The sequence below is a fragment of the Myotis brandtii genome, unplaced genomic scaffold (genome assembly GCF_000412655.1).
Source record: "Myotis brandtii unplaced genomic scaffold, ASM41265v1 scaffold314, whole genome shotgun sequence".
NCBI lineage: Eukaryota > Metazoa > Chordata > Mammalia > Chiroptera > Vespertilionidae > Myotis > Myotis brandtii.
In genome coordinates this window covers 164,673-171,356 of record NW_005362033.1, presented here as the reverse complement: position 1 = coordinate 171,356, position 6,684 = coordinate 164,673, and the positions used below count along the sequence as shown (strand labels likewise).

Sequence of the window (6,684 nt, the reverse complement as noted above, 5' to 3'; positions counted from 1 at the left end):
CTGATGCGCATAAGGGCTAGAGGTAGGAGAGTAGTTTGAGATTCTTTAGTTTCGAGAGTTAATTTAGTGAGGTGGGACTTACTTAAGAATTTGCCTTTTCTACCCTGGCTGAAATCGGGGCTGGTGGGGGGTATAAGTTCCACTGGAGTTCAGAGTGGAGGAGACCTGTGGAGTCATTTGAGATCGGAAAGCAGGTCCATTTTCTGATTGTAATTGTCCTGGGAGAGGAGGTGGGCTTTCAGGGAAGTCAGGGGTCTTAGGGGCACGTGCAGGGGTGCTCACTCATTCGTCCTCTTCTGGGATGTGGGTAAGGCGGGCTCTGGTGGGCCCGACCTGGTGGCTGTAATCTTAGGGGACTCCAGCTCCTGTGATGGAGGTGCTCCTGAGGTGGGTTTAGTCTGGGAAGGTGGAACCATGGGGGGTGCCCTGAGTTTAGCTGCAGTGGGGCGGTTAAGAGCACCCGGTAAGGGCCTGCCTCCAGCGCTTGAATTATGATGGGTTTCCTTTAGGAGGAGTACGGGGAGGTCTCCTGTAAAAGGTCGAGGGAGGACCTGATCAGCATGTTCTCCAGTAATTGTCAGATGAGATTTAAAATGCAGACAGTCTCTGTGGAAGGGAAGTTTCCGAATAAGAAGGGTCTTCCATACAGGAGTTCAAAGGGACTACTCTATCCCTCTCCCTTCCTCTCTGTTAAAAAAAAAAAATCAATAAAATATATTTTTTTAAAAAATAAAATAAAATAAAAGGGGACACAGTCTCCTAGAGGGGTCCCCGTGGAAGGGAAGTTTCCTAATAAAAGCGTCTTCCATACATGAATTCAAAGGGACTAAGGAAGGAGGGTGCACGGTGGGGGCGGGGGTTGCCCTGATGCGCATAAGGGCTAGAGGTAGGAGAGTAGTTTGAGATTCTTTAGTTTCGAGAGTTAATTTAGTGAGGTGGGACTTACTTAAGAATTTGCCTTTTCTACCCTGGCTGAAATCGGGGCTGGTGGGGGGTATAAGTTCCACTGGAGTTCAGAGTGGAGGAGACCTGTGGAGTCATTTGAGATCGGAAAGCAGGTCCATTTTCTGATTGTAATGAGGTGGGTCAGATGCAGTGGGGAATGGCCTCTACCCACCCTGAGACAGTATCTATGAGGGTTCAAAGATATTTGTTCTTTTAATAGGAGGCATGTGAGTGCGGTCAGTCTGCCAGTCTTGTCCAGGGGCTTGGCCCCTCGCCTGATGAGCGGGGAAAGAAGGAGGTCTAACCTACCCTGTCCTGGGGGAGATGCTGAGTAACAAGTAGAACAGGTTTTGGTGTATCTTGCAGTAGGGAGGCCTGGCTAGGATGTGCTGGGGGGTTAGGAGTTCTAGAAGCGGTCTGTATCCTATACGTAGGGAATTGTGAATAGGCCGTAAGATACCGCGGGCCTGTCCCTGGGGAAGGATATATTTCCCCGGAAATTTTGACCAGGGGATCTTCCTGAGTGGCCCCCAGAGCTGCTAGGGACTGAGCTCCTCTGGAGTGTGTTAGGGCGTTATATGGGGTGTAGCTAAGAGTTGGGGAGATGGGGGCTTCCCCGAGCCACTGTCTTGGCCTCCTGGTCTGCTCTGTTATTTCCCTGTATTACGGGATCATTCCCTACTTGGTGTCCTTTGCAGTGTATGACATTTAAGAAGGCTAGAAAAGGGGAGAGAATTTCCTAAATACCAAGCAGGAAGACCTGTGAGGCTTTCAATGATAGTGTCCAGGACTGTGAATGAGCGGTGCACATAAAGTCTAGGCTCAGATATAAAGAACTGCGTGGGGCTACTTTAGCTCATGAGGAGAGAAGGGTTCCCTTCGGAAGTCAGGGGTGATCAGGTTGTGTTGTCCTGACTCACTGAACAGCACAAACCTTCTACCCAGGCACCAAATAACCAGCTGTAGTCAAAAAGTAAACAGCCAGCGTTTACATTTATGAACACACTTTTCTCCACAGCAGTATTGTTTTTAACAGGGAAACATTGAGATAACTCCAATGTCCCTCAACATTAGAGAGTATAAAATAAATCGTGGTATATAATACAATAGAATAAAACAGAGACATGTAAAATGTACTAGTAACAGCTTTTGCAACAACCTGAATCAATCTCACTAATTTCATAATAATAAAATAAAGAAGAGCTACAAAATAACGTGCATAGTGTATTCAAAACTAATGCCTGCCACTTATTTTTAAATGGTTCAGCAAATAAAAGATATATCCAGATCCACCTATTCAGATACAAACAAAACATGGCAACTGTTAACAAATATGAACCTAGGTGGGAGTATACGAAGGTTCATTGTATTATTTTGCTACTTTTCTTTAGGTTTGAGATTTTTCATAATAAGCCCGGCCGGTGTGGCTCAGTGGTTGAGCGTCAACCTGTGAACCAGGAGGTCACGGTTCGATTCCCGGTGAGGGCACATGCCAGCCTGTGCTGGATCCCCAGTGTGGGGCATGCGGGAGGCAGCCAGTCATTGGTTCTCTCTCATCATTGATGTTTCTATCTCTTTCACTTCCTCTCTGAAATCAATAAAAGTTATTTAAAAAAATAAAAAATAAATAAAAAGAAAAAAAGTTCAAATATCAGATAAAGCTAATTTATATTGTTTAGGAGTAGTTCTTCATCTGGGATGTATGAGTTTTCTTTATAAGTATTTACTAAACTATACATATATTTTATGCATTTTTTGTATGTATATTTTATAAAAGAAAAAAGGTTAAAAATGTGATGATATATTTTTAAAAACTGCTACATGCTAAACATTATTATTAAAAAAATTAACTTTTTGCTTTATAAAGCAACCAAACATTAAGTAAGGGGGCTTTTGTTTATGGGTCATTTACTTGAGATAAATTTATCAAAAGGTACATACCCGAGGACCAATTTTTGAGTCTAGCAGTAATGTCATATGATTTTTTCCCATGAGATAGTTCTTACAAAACCATCAATTCTGAATCTTGTTTACTTTGATATTCTAAAATGCTCATTTGGCAGATCTTCTAGCATATGCTACTTGGAAATTTATTGTAAGAAAACTGCATAAGTTTTATAATTGTTCAAATACCATACACAATTTATATTGTTCATGTATAAATGTTATTGTTATTCTAAATTCTTATTAGGATTTCACAGTATTTTTCTGTATAACCCTCAAAGTCTAAAGTTGTTCAGAATTTTATGTTTTCACACTGACTTTTAATTTATTAATCTATTTGATTGTCATCTAAATCAATATCAAAATCTAAATCATCACTTTCTTCTTTATTTCTTCTGCAGCTTCTTTTATAATTGGAATGCAGATTATTTTAAATGTTTTCTGTCTTTTCTGGTTCTTTATTAAACGGAGTAACAATGTCTTCTTTCTTTCCACATTTTGCACAAACTTTAAGTTCACAGGCACATGGTCTCTACACATTATGTGAAAAGAATCTTTCACTGTCTTTTGTAAACATTTCACACATTTTTAAGGCTTTGACAATGGTTTGTATTTGCTGTATTTTACACGCCATTTAAGAACTTCTTTACAGCGCTGACATACTCCATCAAGAAGTTTTGTATTAATTTTCTTGGTCTGAACACTCTTATCAAACTTGTCATTTTTGAAGCTAAACATATTTTGATGTCTCTGAGGCCTGAAACAGGCCACGTTCCCTCTCTGGGAGCTCATCGCCGAAATCACAATCACCAACCGCTGGGACAAGGAAGATTCCTATGAATACACTTTAAACACACTTTTACTTTCAAGAAAATATACATTCAACAAAGTACAAGAAACCTCTGTAATAAAATCTAAGAGCAGCCCTAGCCGGTTTGGCTCAGTGGATGGAGCCTTGGCCTGCAGACTGAAGGGTCCGGGTTCGATTCTGGTCAGGGGCACATGCCTGGGTTTCGGGCTCGACCCCCAGTGGGGGGCATGCAGGAGGCAGTCAGTCAATGATTCTCTCATCATTGATGTTTCTCTCTCTCCCTCTCCCTTCCTCTCTGAAATCAATAAAAATATATTTTAAAAAAACAAAAAGAAACTAAGAGCAGGCAAGTTAAAACGTGTCTAGCAATCAATGTTTCAGTATTGTATGTTATTTTAAAATATTTAGATGTTTATTATTTAACTCAGCAACACTCCGTAGTCTTTAAGTTAATAAAAACGTTGGAGAATTATGTATAGGCATATGAGGCTGGAGAAAGGTGGTGGTGGGGGGGGGGAGAACAGGTTTCTAGTGGTTTGGATTTAAAACTGCCACATTTTTCCTTAGAGATAACATGCTAAGGTTGGGGAGATAATGAGCTCAGCTTCTGATAATAGCCGGACTGTTAAGTAAGCGTGTGCAGTAAAGAAAGTTGTTCTTTGGGAAAGATGGGGTGGGAGGGTGAGAAGGCGCTGAGGTCAGAGCAGTTTCAGAGCATTAAAGGGGTGAGGATGTTGGCCTTGGGACCTAAAGGCTCAGTGAGGGGGTCCCTTCGCCATGTCATGTCATAGAGGAGCTTTGCATGAAGACTAAAGTTGTGAACCTGGAGGCGAGAGTACCCAGTGAGCCTGAGGAAGAGCATTTCTTGTTCAGAGGAGGGGATAGTCATGGAGGAGATAAGGAGATAAGGCGTTTACAGTCCCAGGAATGGTGTGGCATTGTGGGGTGAGACAGTGAAACTGAGGTAGGTGACTGTGGTTTGGGACAACTGGGTTTTATGAGGGGATACATGGTAGCCCTGGCCGGCCACCGAGGTAGAATAAGAAAAGAGGGAACGGGGGAATTTAGTAAGATGCAGTGAGGAGGTGCGGTGGCTCATGGCTGTGAGACTGATCCCTCAACCCCCATAATAGAGACTGAGGAGGGGACAAGGGTCCCAGTGACGGGGAGGGCGGCGGAATGAGTGGCCCCAGTGTCCATTAAAAGGAGATCGGCTTACCTGCCACCACAGTCGTTCCCCGAGGCTCTGTCCTGGTGATGTAAGTCTGTGGGGCCCTGTCAGGGCCTGGGCAGCTTCTTCGGTGGCCAGTCCCAGGAGGTCTGGGAGCTCCAAACCGGATCCAGCGGGCGGCCTTGCTGGACTGGCTGAGGTCCGACCCGGAGGGGCCAGATTACAGTCTGATTTCCGGTGGCCTTCCCTTCCACACCTTGGGCAGGGCCCAGGCGGGGGTCTCGGGTTTGAATAGGACTTGGCCCTGTGTCCTTCCTTGCTGCATTTGAAGCAGGGCCCGGAGGAGGCTTAGCCCCTGACTTACCCGCAGTTGGAGGACCGGCACTTCGTTTGGGGTTGATGAGAGCGATGGCTAGGAGCTGGAAGGCCTCCTTTTGGGCCTCAGCCTTGGCCTGATCTCACTTTTGTTTTTGGACTTGGGTCTCCTCATCTCTATTATTAAAGGCCAGGTTAATGAGGTATCTTTGAGGGGTTTGTAGACTTGTGTCTATTTTTTGAAATTTGCGGCATATATCAGGAGCTGATCCTATATAATAAAAGCCTGATATGCAAATTGTCCCCTCTACCGGGAGTTTGACCACTATGACGCGCGCTGATCACCAGGGGGCAGCACAGAACATGGCGGGTGTCCAACACACAGTGCTGGCAGCAGGTGGCAGTGGAGGCGCTGCTGGCCCCGGCCAGCTGGGACCTGCCCTTCCATGCCATATGCTTGCGCTTCGAATCACCAATCCCCGGCCAGTCCCCGGCCGGGTTCCCTCTGGGGGGTGGGGCCTAAGGTGGACAATTTCTGCAAGGCCTCCGTGAGGCGGGAGAGGAGGAGAGCTGGGTTTTCATCAGGGCCCTGAGTGACTTCATTAAGTTTGTCATAATTGACCACAATCCCCTCAGTTCCTGCCGCGTCCCTCGGGTAGAATGGGCGCGGGAATAAAAGGCTGTTGAGGGTGGTCTTTGGGTGGCCCGAGAGCGAGTGTTAGGTGGGAAAAGGCTGTTTTGGAGCTTGAGTTCTTGGGAGTTGGGCTCTCAGGGGCCGGGAGGTGGCTGCTGGTTAGGAGGGTCTGGGTTTTGGGAATCTGCTGGTGAGGGATGGAGGTCGGTGGTCTGCTGGGTCAAACGTAGATTCAGAATCAGAAGTGTTAGGGGTGATGTTCTGTGTGAAGGAGAAAGATCTGACGGGTAGGGCAGGACGGAGAGAGAGGGCTGGGACTGAGGGTGAAAAGGCCTGGACGGAGGGAATCTCTGACCATTTCCATTGCGGTGACAGCAATTATCTAAGTTGCTCAGTGTGTTAAGTGTTAAAATGGAAAGCGCTGTTTTCAGGCCATTGAGACTTATTATCTAGTTTTTGTTGTGGCCAAACAGTGTTACAGAATAAAGTGAGGTGGTTGGGCGTGATCTCCCCTGCGAGTGTGCAGAGGGAGTGGGCGTGGGCCACGAGAGAGGAAGGGTGAGTGACAGACCACAGATCCAAAGGGGACTGCTTAGGGCAGGCGTCCCTGCTGCTAACACATCACCACGAGAAACGAGAGGCGAGCCTCTGGACTGGGCGTCCCCAATCCAGAAGGACCCAAGTCAAACGGCTGAGGAGGCTTCTGGCCCAGCGCTAGGACTTTTGAGATGAGAGACTTCCGAGAAGTCAGTGAGAGAGAGTGGGCAGAGGACTGGAGACGAGGGGAATTGTGGGACGTCACTCACCTAGAGGAGACTGGCCGGTGTGGGATGGAGGGTCAGCAATGGAGGAGGAGAGATTCCC

The 6,684-nt window shown here is 46.2% G+C and overlaps 1 protein-coding gene and 1 pseudogene across 3 annotated transcripts in view; one reads left to right on the top strand and one right to left on the bottom strand.

The window, feature by feature from the left end:
• DHRS7B (dehydrogenase/reductase (SDR family) member 7B) overlaps positions 1 to 6,684 on the top strand; it is a 56,395-nt gene that overhangs the window by 35,785 nt on the left and 13,926 nt on the right. The window lies entirely within an intron of this gene.
• LOC102260632 lies at positions 2,729 to 3,868 on the bottom strand (annotated as a pseudogene).